At 47.0% G+C, this 13,783-nt stretch overlaps 1 protein-coding gene across 1 annotated transcript in view; it reads left to right on the top strand.

The window, feature by feature from the left end:
- The first annotated feature begins 5,322 nt into the window (after positions 1 to 5,322).
- The window catches only part of mgat1b (alpha-1,3-mannosyl-glycoprotein 2-beta-N-acetylglucosaminyltransferase b), a 49,094-nt gene continuing 40,633 nt past the window's right edge, over positions 5,323 to 13,783 (top strand). The window contains exons 1-2 of the mRNA XM_063048141.1: positions 5,323 to 5,457; positions 10,324 to 11,112. The gene's annotated coding sequence lies outside the window, so the exon portion shown is untranslated. The remainder of the gene's footprint in view (positions 5,458 to 10,323; positions 11,113 to 13,783) is intronic.

The following is a 13,783-nucleotide window of genomic DNA, read 5'->3' as shown; positions in this document are numbered from 1 at the left end:
TAGTAACTGTCCCTGAACCTGGTGGTGTGGGCCCTGAGGTTCCTGATGGCAGCAGCGAGAAGACAGCACAACCTGGGTGCTGGGGGTCCCCTGTGATGGAAGCTGCTTCCTCTAACAACATGCCAGGTAGGTGTTCTCAATGATGGAGAGGACTTTACCTGTGATGTACTAGTCCGAAACCACTACTTTTTGTAGGATTTTCCTTTCAAAGGCCATTGGTGATTCCTTATCAGGCTGTGAGACAACCAGTCAATATACTCATAAACAAGAGAGAATCTGCAGATGCTGGAAATCCAAGCAACACACACTCAAAATAGTGGAAGAACTTAGCAGGCCAGGCAGCGTCTATGGAAAAGAGTACAGTCAATGTTTCCGGTTGCCTTTTTAATTCCACTTCCCTTTTCCATTCTGATATGTCTTTCCATGGCCTCCCCCACTGTCGTGATGATGTTAGGCTGAAGGAACAACACCTTACATTCCATTTGGGTAGCCTACAACATTTGTTTCACAATCTTCCATTAATGCCCCCCACCCCACCCCTCCCTTCGCCATTTCCCATCCCCTTTTCCCTCTCCCACTTTATGTCTTTGCCCACCCATCGCCTCTCTCTAGTGCTCTCCTCCCTTTTCTTTCTCCCATGGCCTTCTGTCTCTTTCACCAATTTACTTCCCAGCTATTTAATTCATCCCTCCCCCTCCAGGTTTCACCCATCACCTGCTGTTTCTCTCTCCCCTCCCCCACCTTCTAAATCTACTCCTCGGTTTTTCTCCAGTCCTGCTAAAGGGTTTTAGCCCAAAACATTGTACTTTTTTCCATAGATGCTGCCCGGCCTGCTGAGTTCCTCCAATATTTTGTGTGTGTTGCAGTCAATATACTCTCCACCACACATCTATAAAAGTTTGTCAAAGTTTTAGATGTCATTCCAAATCATCACAATCTCGTAAGGAAGATGAGGCACGACCATCATTTCTTTGTAATTGCACTTACAGATCCACTAAAATGATAACACTGAGGAATTTAAAGTTGCCGACCCTCTCTACGTCTGATCCCTGATGAGGACTGACTCATGGACTTCCGGATTCCTCCTGCTGAGGTCAATAATCAGCTCCTTGCTCTTGCTGACATTGAGTGAGAGATTGTCCTCGTGGCATCACTCAGCCAGGGTTTTAATCTCCCTCCTATATGCTGATATGTCACCACCTTTTATTCAACCAACGACAGTGGTGTCATCAGCAAACTTAAATATGGCCTTGGAGCTGTGCTCAGCCACACACTCAGGAGTGTAAAGCGGGTGGAGCAGGGGGTGAAGCACACAGCCTTGTGGTGCACCTGTACTGATGGAGATCGTGGAGGAAACCTGGTTGCCAATCCAAACGGACTGTGGTCCACAAGTGAAGAAACTGAGGATCCAATTGCCCAAGGAGGGATTGAAGCCAAGGTCTTAAAGCTTATTGGTTAGTTTTGAGGGAACGCTAGTACTTGCACTTTCTGACTAACACACCCCAATCTGCTAAGGTAGACGGCCTGTCCTCCTCCATTCTCAACCTCAATACCGGTGTGCCTCAAAGCTGTGTGCTGAGCCCTCTTCTGTACTCCCTTTTCACCTATCACTGTGTTCCTGTACACGGCTCTAACTCCATAATTAAGTTTGCAGACGACACCGCGGTGGTTGGCCTGATCAGAGGGGATGACGAGACGGCCTACAGGGACCAGGTCCAGCACCTGGCCGTGTGGTGTGCTGACAACAACCAAGGAGATTATTGTGGACTTCAGGCATGCTAGGAGCCACACTTATGTCCCCATCTACATCAACGGAGCTATAGTGGATCGTGTATCAAGCTTCAAGTTCCTTGGTGTCCACATTTCCAAGGATCTCACCTGGTCCCTGAACTCCTCCATCCTGATCAAAAAGTCACAATAGTGCCTTTACTTCCTGCGCAGCATCAAGAAACCTCACCTCTGTCCCAGGATACTGACTGACTTTTACCGCTGTACCATTGACAGCATACTCACCAACTGCATCTCAGTGTGGTATGGTAATTGTCCCATATTGGGACTGCAGAGCACTCCAGTGTGTGGTGAAAACTGTCCAGCAGATTATCAGCACCCAATTGCCCACCATTGAGAACATCTACCATAAATGCTGCCTGGGCAGGGCAAAAAGCATTATCAAGGATGCATCTCACCCTAACCATGGAATTTTCACTCTCCTCCCATCCGGTAGGCACTACAGGAGCCTCCGCTCCCGCACCAGCAGACACAGGAAGAGCTTATTCCCTGAGGCTGTGACCCTGCTGAACCTCACATCACAGCGCTAAGCAGTATTGCACCCTTATTGTACTGTCTCAGTATTTTTATATTTGTGTGCTATAGCACTTACTTTTTATTCGCAGTTATTTTGTAAATAACACTATTCTTTGCATTTCTGGTTAGACATTAACTGCATTTGTATCTGTACTCGGCACAGTGACAATAAAGTTGAATCTAATCTAATGCTGAGCTGTGGTTGATAAAGAGCATCCTGATGTTTGCATCTTTGCTGTCCAGATGTTCCAGGGTTGAGTGAAGACCCAATGAGATGGCATCTGCTGTGGACCTGTTGTGCTGGTGGGAAAATGGGAGCAGATCTAAGTCACCTCTCGGGCAGGAGTTGATATGTTCCATCACCAACGTCTCAGACCATGGAAGATATTGTTAGATAAACTTTGTCTAGACTACAATCACTTTGTCTAGACTGCATTTGGCAGCCTGTATTTTCCCGTTAAGAAATGTACTTCTGAATGATCTAAATGAACTAGCCATTTTCCTGAATGATTCAGCAAACTTGATTCCTAGGAATGCACTTCGAAGGCGAAGGCTGACCATCGCCAGGGCGGATTTCAGGCCAGATTAAAGCACTGAGGCCTGACTACTCTGCACCAACTAAAGCATCGAGCCAGATTAAAGCATTGCAGGCCAAGAGTGGGAAATAAACCAGAGTTTAGCCGAGTACTCCACGCCCGCCATGATACCGCACTTGAGCCCAACTTGTCAAGCCAGCTCCCTCTCTTCTGACAACTGCCACCGTGCGGGAGGGGCAGGGGTCTTGGGTCCACATCACCTGGTTTGGGAGAAGCTGTTGTCCTGCAGTCACTCTGCACCCTGGACTGGTTTCACTCAGTTCAGCACCGAACTGACTCCGCAGCCTACAGACCTACTTTCCAGGACCGCAGTTCATGTTCTTTGTATAATTTGTTTACTTTTTAAAATATTTGCACGATTTGTCCTCTTAGGTACTATAGTATTAGGACAAGGGCTGTTAGCCTGGGAAACAGCTTCTTCCCCAGGCCATGGCTCTGTTCAATGCCCTGCTGCCACCCAGGAGAGACATAATCTGATTGGGGATAGTCAGCATGGCTTTGTCAAGGGCAGGTAGTGCCTGAGCCTGATTGAATTTTTTGAGGATGTGACTAAACACATTGATGAAGGTAGAGCAGTGGATGTAGTCTATACGGATTTCAGTAAGGTATTTGATAAGGTTCCCCATGCAAGGCTCCTTCACAAAGTAATGAGACATGGGATCCAAGGAGACCCTGCTTTGAGGATCCAGAATTTGCTTGCCAACAGAAGGCAAAGGGTGGTTGTAAATGGTTCACATTCTGCATGAAGGTCGGTGACCAGTAGTGCTCTGCAGGGATCTGTTCTGGGACCCCTCCTCTTTGTGATTTTTATAAATGACCTAGTTGAGGAAGTAGTAGGGTGGGTTAGTAAGTTTGCTGATGACACAAAAGCTGGGGGTGTTGTGGATAAGTCTGGAGGGTTGTCAGAGGTTACAGCGGGACATGCAGAACTGGGCTGAGAAGTGGCAGATGAACTTCAACCCAGATAAGTCTGAAGTGGTTCATTTTGGTAGGTCAAATTTGAAGGCAGAATATAGTATTAAAGGTAGGACTCTTGGCAGTGTGGTGGATCGGAGACATCTTGGGGTCCGTGTCCATAGGACACTCAAAGCTGCTGTGCAGTTGGCAGTGTTGTTAAGAATGCATATAGTGTGTTGGCCTTCGTCAGTTGTGGGATTGAGTTCAAGAGCCGTGAGGTAATGTTACAGCTATATAGGACCCTGGTCAGACCACACTTGGAGCACTGTGTTCAGTTCTGGTCATGACAGCAAGGATGTGGATACTATAGAAAGAGTGCAGAGGAGATTCACAAGGATGTTGCCAGGATTTAGGGCATACCTTCTGAGAATAGGTTGAGTGAACTTGGCCTTTTCTCCTTGGAGTGATGGAGGATGAGAGGTGACCTGATAAGAGGTGTACAAGATGATGAGGGGCATTAATCGTGTGGATAGTCAGAGGCTTTTTCCCAGGGCTGAAATGGCTAACATGAGGAGGCATAGTTTTAAGGTGCTTGGAAATTGGTACTGAGGGAGTGTCAGGGGTAAGTTTTTCCACACAGAGAGTGGTGGATGCGTGGAATACACAGCCAGCAGCGGTGGTGGAAGAGGATACGATGGGGTCTTTCAAGTGACTCTCAGATAGGTACATGGAGCTAAGAAAACTAGAGGGCTACGTGCTAGGGAAACTCTAGGCAATTTGTAGAGTAGGTTACATGGCCGGAGGGCCTGTAATGTGCTGTAGATTTCCATGTTCTATGTCTCATCATCAATGAAGCACCAGTAACACAATTTTTTAAAAACTTTTAAACTTCCGTTGTAAATGCACCTTACACTCAATGTCAATTTTCTGGAATATATTTTATGATTTACTGATTTATTCGTGGTAATGTTGCTTCATGTGCTGTGGTGTGCGCGTTGGTACAGATGAACGTTGTTTCGTTTGGCGGAATACATACATACAATTGAACGAAAATAAAGTTGAACATTGGATGTTAGTTGCATGTGGTTTTATGTGGAGTATATTGTGTTTCCTTGTTTGTGGAAGCCTACAAGGTTCACATAACTTACCTTTACTTTGAACAACACAACATTGCCTGTCCAAGATTGCTTCTTGGAGATTTAATTCATGAAAGCAGCTATAAAACCACGCTGTTTTTCTTTATCTTTAGCGGATCACAAAAATATTTTGAAATGAACAAATGTATTTTGTCAAATGGCACTGTGAAATTGACACATTTTTAACACGCCAACTCCCCCGGAGACACATCCACTTCACCTTTGACATTGCCATCCAGCTGAAGCCGAGGAGGGAGGTGTCACGTGCGGAGGGGTGTGGGCGGGAAGAACCAATCGGAGCGGAGGGTGGCCGGCCACGTCGGCGAACAGGTCAGGTGACAGAGGCCGGCCAGTGGCAGTGCGCGGGGAGGGGAAGTGGGTGGGGTGGGCGGCGCGCGCTCTCCGCCGGCACGCGGCGGGCTGGGGGCTGGTGGCTGGCTGACGTCTATTCCGTGCGCGCGGGCTCCGCGCCGGGCAGGAGCAGGAAGAGGGGGTGGCGAGCCGGGGAAGGCATGGGGGAGAGGGTGAGTAACCATGGAAACGGGCGAGTAGGGTGGGGGAGCAAGGGGTGTGGGAGGCGGCCCCGTCGCCATGGAGACACGGCCTGGTCACAACCGGGAGGGATCACCGCCTGAGCCGCTGTGAGGGAGAGGAGGTTGTGACTGAGGCTGTAATTTATTTATTAATATGCACGGGGAGGATGGGGTGTGTGTGGAATATCACACTAATGTACTCGGGGAGTGATTCAAAATCAGTTCATCAGCATGGAGTCAACGTCAATATAAACACTGCCAGACAGTGGTTCAGAATCTATGTAAATAACTGGGAGACATTGGTTCCAAATCAGCATGGACACCAGGAGTCAGTGATTCCAAATCAGCGTAGATGCTGGGATACGGTGATTTCAAATCAGTGTGGACACTGGGTGACAATGATTTCAAAACAGTGGAAACGGGAGACAGTGATTTCAAATCAGTGTGGACACTGAGAGACTGGTTTCCAATCAGCGTAGAGACTGGGAAGCAATGATTTCAAATCAGTGTGGAGAGGGGGAGAGAGTGATTCCAAATAATTGTGGACACAGGAAGCCAGTCAGTAATTCCTTCAATCTAGACAACCAAGGTAGAGGAAATGGAAAAAGGAGATCTTTGTGATGGTGCTGATTGAGTTCAGAGTGCTTGGTGAGATAGTTTGGTGATTGAATGGAAGTGGAGATGGGAAACCGTGATGGGAAGCTGTGTTTGTACAGGGACTGAGCTGCAGTTCACAGCCACGGTGTCAGGATGCACGATATGGAGTTGGTGGTTAGAGTTGGCCCCAGCTGCGAGCGGGGAGATCTGGGAGGTTGGAGTTAGGGTCAAAGAGGAAAGATTGTAGAGAGGAATGATTACTAAGCACTGGTGACAGGTTTTCTGATACTGATTTCAAAGGTTCAGGGACTTTTCAAATTGTCAGTGATTGTCAATCCCCAGAGGTCCTTGTCATTGAAGTTTCTTCCCCAAAACACTATCCTCCTTTCAGATTCTTTCTTCAGCCCTTTTATCTCTTCTGCCTATCATCTCTCAGCTCCATCACCCTCTGCTCCATCCAACGCACGTATCGCCTGCCAGCTTGTACTCCTTCCCTTGTGGATGCTAAGGATTGGTCACTATTTTGGGTCGAGACCCTTCATCTTGTCTGAAATGTTGACTGTCCACTTCCCTCTAAAGATTCTACCCCAGTCTAGATTCCCCCAGAAGTTTTTTTATTTTGCATTTTAATAATGTAGCGATGTCAGTGAAACGTTTAATGTTCTTTTAGATATTAAGTCCGCTCTGCCATTCCATCATGGCTGATTTACTATCCCTCTCAACCCCTTTTTTTCTGCCTTCTCCCTGTATCTTTGACACCCATACTAATCAAGAACCTATCAACCTCCACTATAAATATACCCATGACTTGGTCTCCACAGCCATTTGTGGCAATGAATTCCACAGATTCAGCACTCTCTGGCTCAAGAAATTCCTCCTTGTTTTTGTTCGAAAACAGTGTCCTCCAATTCTGACGCTGTGCTGTCCTAGATAATGGGCCTAGACTCCCCCACTTTAGGAAACATCTTCTCTACCTCCAACTATAGGCCTTTCAATATTCTATTAAGTTCCAATGAGATTCCGCCCCCCCCCCCCCAATTCTTTTATTCATTCAACCTTTGGTTGTAGGTTCATATTTCCACGTTTGGGTAAACAACTTTCTTATTAATTCCCGATTAGATTTCTTAAGGAGTATCTTTTAAATAAAGACATTCATCAAAACCACTGAGCATTTTATAGACCTCCAGACACTTTCTCAAGGTTCAAGGTCTTTGCAGCCTTCCTCTGTCTGCATGCTCCTATATCTTAGTAGTTCTCTTCTCCAGTGTCTTTAATTCTTTTTATAATATTTGCTTCAATTTGAATGAGTGTCTTAAGGTTATTACAAAGCACTGACAGCTTTAGAGGGAGTTTTCTAAGCAGGTCTGGGCTTTTCATCAACGGTACAGCCATCTGAGGAGGTCTAAATTCTTTATCAACGGTACGGTTGTCTGAGGAGGTCTGGGCTTTTTGTCAATGGTACGGCCGTCTGAGGAGTTCTGGGCTCTGTCAATGGTACGGCTGTCTGAGGAGATCTGGGCTGTCTATCAACGGTACAGCTGTCTGAGGAGATCTGGGCTTTCTGTCAATGGTACGGCTATCTGAGGAGATCTGGGCTCTCTAGCAATGGTACGGCTGTCTGAGGAGATCTGGGCTCTTTAGCAATGGTACGGCTGTCTGAGGAGATCTGGGTTCTCTATCAACGGTACGGCCGTCTGAGGAGATCTGGGCTTTCTATCAACGGTACGGCCGTCTGAGGAGATCTGGGCTCTGTCAATGGTACGGCTGTCTGAGGAGATCTGGGCTCTCTAGCAACGGTACGGCTGTCTGAGGAGATCTGGGCTCTGTCAATGGTACAGCTGTCTGAGGAGATCTGGGCTTTCTATCAACGGTACGGCCGTCTGAGGAGATCTGAATTCTTTATCAATGGTACGGCCATCTGAGGAGATCTGGGCTTTTTTATCAACGGTACGGCCGTCTGAGGAGATCTGGGCTTTCTATCAACGGTACGGCCGTCTGAGGAGATCTGGGCTCTCTATCAATAGTACAGCTGTCTGAGGAGATCTGGGCTCTCTAGCAATGGTACGGCTGTCTGAGGAGATCTGGGCTTTCTATCAACGGTATGGCCGTCTGAGGAGATCTGGGCTCTCTGTCAACGGTACAGCTCTCTGAGGAGATCTGGATTCTTCATCAATGTTGCGGCTGTCTGAGGAGATTTGGGCTGTCTGTCAGTGGTACAGCCGTCTGAGGAGATCTGGGCTCTCTAGCAATGGTGCGGCTGTCTGAGGAGATTTGGGCTGTCTGTCAGTGGTACAGCCGTCTGAGGAGATCTGGGCTCTCTGTCAACGGTACAGCTCTCTGAGGAGATCTGGATTCTTCATCAATGGTGCGGCTGTCTGAGGAGATTTGGGCTGTCTGTCAGTGGTACAGCCGTCTGAGGAGATCTGGGCTCTCTGTCAACGGTACAGCTGTCTGAGGAGATCTGGATTCTTCATCAACGGTGCGGCTGTCTGAGGAGATCTGGGCTCTCTGTCAGTGGTGCGGTCGTCTGAGGAGATCTGGGCTCTCTGTCAATAGTACAGCTGTCTGAGGAGATCTGGGCTCTCTATCAACGGTGCGGCTGCCACTCAGCAATCAGATGCTTGGTGGGGAGGGCCACCAAGGCCCAGTGAGTGTAGGCAGTGTGTCCTACTGGTTTGTTGAGCTCTGTAAGGACTCAGTCCTTGATTTTGCTAAGTTTGTAAAGTGAAACAGGCCCTTTTGCCCACCACAAATCTGGCAACCATCTCTCCTAATCCCATTTACCTGTGCTTGGTCCACCTATGCCTTGACATTTGTTTTTAGTGTTGATTTTTGTGTGTCACATTATCAAGATCCGATGAAGAGCTTGTCTTGCCTACTATTCATAGAGAGCAAATCATTACACAGTGCATTGATTTAGAACAAGGTAAAACAATAATAATTCAGAATATAGCTTAAAAGCTATGGAAAAAGTGCAGTGAGGGAATCGAATAAGCTGCAGGATCATAATGAGTTCATCTTATCGTACAAGTGTCTGGTCAGAAGTCTGATAACAGCGGGGCAGAAGCTGGCCTTCAGCCTGGTGGTACAAGCTTTCAGACTGTAGTTTCATGATGCATCCAGACAGAGTGAGAAATAGACAGTTCTAGCATTCATTGAGCTGTTGTTTAAACCTTGCAAGAGGCTCTGCCTTCAGCCCATGTGCTATGAATTCCAGCCGCCCTCTGGATGAAATATATTCTTCCTCAAATCCCCTGCAGATCTCTTCTTCCTTTGCTCTAAATCTAGTATAAACTACACATTTACTTTGAGTAATGAACTTTATTTCCTGTTGTCGTGCATCCTCCCTGTATCTAGTTCACAAGTCAGCCAGTGGTCTACTGTCCCTTGGCAGCAATAAAAAACTGCCTTTAATGTCACAAAGTGTAGCAGAGCACCTCACGACACAGACCACAAAAGTGGACAAAAGGACGTAAAATCTAAAACTTGATTAGAGAGTGTGATGTTAAGAATCGTCTTTAAGGAGGAAGTAGGGGGGTGTAGTTGGTAAGGGAATATAGTTTGGAGCTTAGCAGCTATGTAACTGAGTGGTTGTAGGCATTGAGGCTGGAACAGAGGCAAACATATCAGGGGTGGGAGGTAGTGAGAGACGTGGATTTTATCACTGCAGGAGTTGGGATGTTACATTGAAGTTGTATAAGATGTGGGTGAGATCAAATTTGGAGCTTTATGTGCAGTTCTGGTCACATGCAGGAAAGATTGAAAAAGCACAGAGAAAATTTACAAGGATGTTATAGGGAACTGAGGGCCTGAGTTATAGGAAAGGTTAAATAGTTTGTCACTTTATTGCCTGGAGCATAGGAAAATGAGGGGAGATTTGAAAGAGCTATACAAAATTTGAAGGGATGCAAACAGTTTTTTTCCCCCACTGAGGTTGGGTGAGACTAGAACTAGAGGTTGTACATTAAGGATGAAAGGTGAAATATTTAAGGGGAGCCTGAGGGGGGAATTTCTTTACTCACAGGGTGGTGAGAGTGTGGAATGAACTGCCGGCAGAAGTGGTAACTGTGGGTTTGACTGCAACATTTCAGAGAAGTTTGGGTGAGTACGTGGATGGGAGGAGTAACGGAGGGCTATGGTCCAGGTGCAGGTCAATGGTTTGGCTTGGACTAGATGTGTTCTGTATTGTAAGGCTCTGTGATTCTATTCAGCTTGTACGGAAGGGAGCAGAAAGCTAACTCCTGGCTTGGTTTTTTGCAGTTACACAGTGAGAGCCCCCCAAGCAACAAGAGAAGGTGTGTGAGGAGATAATCACAGCCAGCTGCTCCCATTCTGCTCCGGACACCTCACTGCAGAGTGAGCAGCTCACATCCCGAGCAGTCGGGGGAGAACCCCTTGGCTTCCGGAGCCAGGGACCAGCCTCCATCTTCGTTCCCCACCCCCCAGCTGTAGGTGAGCGGCAGTGCCGTGAGGCAACCGAGCAGCTTGATGGCTGAGGACTGACTGTTCTCCACAGTGCAGGCTGGACCTTGCTGGATAGACTGCGTGGAGCGCGGGTCAGACAGATGCTGGGTGAAGTTACAGCTCAACCGTTCGATTAATGGAAACCTACTTGTCCTGTGTCTGTTGAAACCATACCAGAAAGAAGCTATCACAGAAGTTCAAAATCACCGCAGACATTCAGGAATTCTATTCTTTTCATCTTGTGGGAGGGATAAAAAAAAAGCAGCCAGCACGGGGAGCCCTGGCTCATGCAACGAACAAGCGGAAGGAGAGATTTCCTGTCTGGGGAGGGCCCTCAGCTGAAGTGACACATTTCCTCTTTTGTCAGGGTGACTAGGTTTAAAAAAAACTGGGAGCTGCCAGAGTCCAGTCAGCAAAGAGCAAAGTCAGTGCTGTGCACACGTACACGGACAAGAATCAGGAGTGAACAGGATCACTGATAACACAGTACGAGCTCGAGAGGGTTCGCTCCGCACTTGCTGTTGTCACCTCGTGAGCCTCTCCGGCAGTAACATGTCCAGATAAGATCAAAGTTCACATTTCCTGGTAAGGCCAACCCTTTATTTTATTCACATAGTGCTTGTTAACAGCTTTTCTGAGGTGGGGTGCTGAGCGGGTGTTGGAAACGGCTTGTTGAATTCTGAAGGAGTCACTCAGTGATGGTGTGGCTGTGAAAGTGTGTGTGTGCGCACATGCTGGAAATGTACTAGTAAAAAGCTAACCTGTCGATATCTTCTTTTGCGTTGAAAACTTCCTTTCCTGCTTTCAAACAAGAATGCCCTCGATGGTCTGGATGCTAAACTGGGGGTCAATGAAAGCCGTTTGTTACAGTGGGGAATTGTTTATCGTGTTGGTTCTTTCAGAGTTCTTGGGGGGAAATGCAGTTTTCTTCTATGTGCACTCTATAGTGCTGGGACCGCTTAGCCAAGAGAGTGTTCCAGGTGTCTGCAACTCTTTTTTTTTAAAAAAAAGCCCCTCTCAAATTTCAGTCCTATTTCCTGAAAAGGCTGGCACATTCTGAACTTTGTGTTGCTGTCAGCAGTCAGCAGCGTGGCAGGGGGTTGGTTTCATCTGCGGAAAGAACCTGTCCTGACCAATTTCTTGGATTCGCTGTCGTGCTCATAATCTTGTCCTCAGTCGTATACTGCCACTTCGTCCTCTGGCTAAAAGTTAGTGTGGTCAAAATACCTCCTCTGACCTGTGCTGTGAATGGGTGACGCAGTAACATTTGTGCACCGAGTTTCATTTCTGCTGTTTGATTTTATTCCAGTGGCCTTCCCCTCTCTGCTAGCTGTCTGGGCCGCTGTGTTGTACCTCTGCTGCTCTCAAACCTTGCAATTTTGCACAAATCCCGTGGAACAATCGCAGGCCATTTAGCTTATCACCAAAAAAAAACCTGACAAACTTCTGTAGGTATCCTAACCGTTTGTATCACAGCTTGGTATGGTGAGGAATAGAAAAGATTACAGAAACTGGTGGATACGGCCAAGTCCATCAGAAACAACACCCTTCCCACCATTCAGTGTAGATAGATAGATATACTTTATTGATCCCGAGGGAAATTGGGTTCTGTTACAGCCGCACCAACCAAGAATAGAGCATAAATATAGCAATACAAAAACCACAAACAATCAAACAACAAAATGCAAACTATGCCAGATGGAAAAAAGTCCAGGACCAGTCTATTGGCTCAGGGTGTCTGACCCTCCACGGCAGGAGCTGCAAAGTTCGATGGCCACAGGCAGGAACGACCTCCCGTGCCGCCCAGCGTTGTATCTTGGTGAAATGTGCCGAAGTCCAACAGTAAAAAGTTCAATATCCGGTCTACAAGCACATTCCTCAACCCGACCCGTAATATGACCCGGATTGCACCATCTGTTGTTAACCAGAACAGTAAGCATCCAACTCCTTTACTCTTACCGCTCTCAGTGCACTTCCAGTCAGCCGGAACGGTCTAGAAGCCGTCCATGGAGAAATTTTGATCGGGTATGTCCTCGTGCAGCCCCGTTCCAGTGAAACACATGACACTGCACTCCCGAAATGTTCTCTGACGCCTGGCTAGCGCCGTGAACTCGTCCATTTTATTACCCACCGAACTCCTGTTCTCCATAAGTCTCTGTTGTCTCGACCCGGTCCTCTTTCCTCAACTTTGTGATCCCCCTCTGCATCCTCTGTGTGTTTTCCTCTAGATTTCAGCAGGGGTGTCTGCCGCTCTGCTCACTGAACCAGCCGGCATTAGCGCAAACAGCTGGTCCCTGGAATGAACAATGCGACCATGCTTCTGTCCCACGTGTCGGGATGTAACTATTTCCAGCGCTAAAAACCCAAATAAAACTCTCTCTACCAGCATGTTAGAGAGGGTGCAGATTCGACGTGTTACCGTGGGAAAAAAAAATACAAAAAATAACGTAAGTTGAAAAGTAAGAAGAAAAAAGTAAGAATCCGATCGGAACGGCTGTATCAGGCTGCGTGCATGACTGGCGCATGCACACTTATTTACATGGACCCCCACCATCCAGGCCATGCTCTCTTCTCACTACTACCATTGGGCAGGAGATACAGGAAGCTTTGATTCCACACCACTAGGATCAGGAACAGTTATTACCCTATAGCCTTCAGGCTTCATTCACCACAACCCTGCCTGTAGATTCACTGTCAAAGACTCTTTACAGCTCATGATCACAGTATTTATTTACACAGTGTCTTTTGTACATTGGTTGTTTGTCGGCCTTTGTCTGTTCACCTCAGTAAATATACTTAAGACAAGGTTGGATAGATTTCAGCATAGTAGGGGGAATTAAGGGTTATGGGGAAAAGGCAAGTAGGTCGAGATGAGTCCATAGCCAGATCAGCCATGATCTTATTGAATGGTGGAGCAGGCTCGATGGGCCAGATGGCCTACTCCTGCTCCTATTTCTTATGTTATATTATGTGTAGTTTTTTTGGTAAGATTCTATTGTATTTTTTTCCTACAAATGCCTGCTAGGAAACGAATCTCAAGGTAGCATATGGTGACAAATATGTACTTCCATCATAAATTTACTTTAACCTTTGAACATTAAGCCCCCGAACATGATCCGTCATTTAGTGAGACGATTTGTGACCCAGCTCCACTCACCGGCCTTTTTCCAACAACCAGTGCTCCATGACATTTTAAGGATCTATGGACAAGGACCCACTTGTCTGTTTGGATTACCACTGCTTCTTGCTTTTCACT

This window comes from Mobula hypostoma, chromosome 5 (genome assembly GCF_963921235.1).
Source record: "Mobula hypostoma chromosome 5, sMobHyp1.1, whole genome shotgun sequence".
Taxonomy (NCBI): domain Eukaryota; kingdom Metazoa; phylum Chordata; class Chondrichthyes; order Myliobatiformes; family Myliobatidae; genus Mobula; species Mobula hypostoma.
This window is presented reverse-complemented; position numbering and strand designations above follow the sequence as displayed.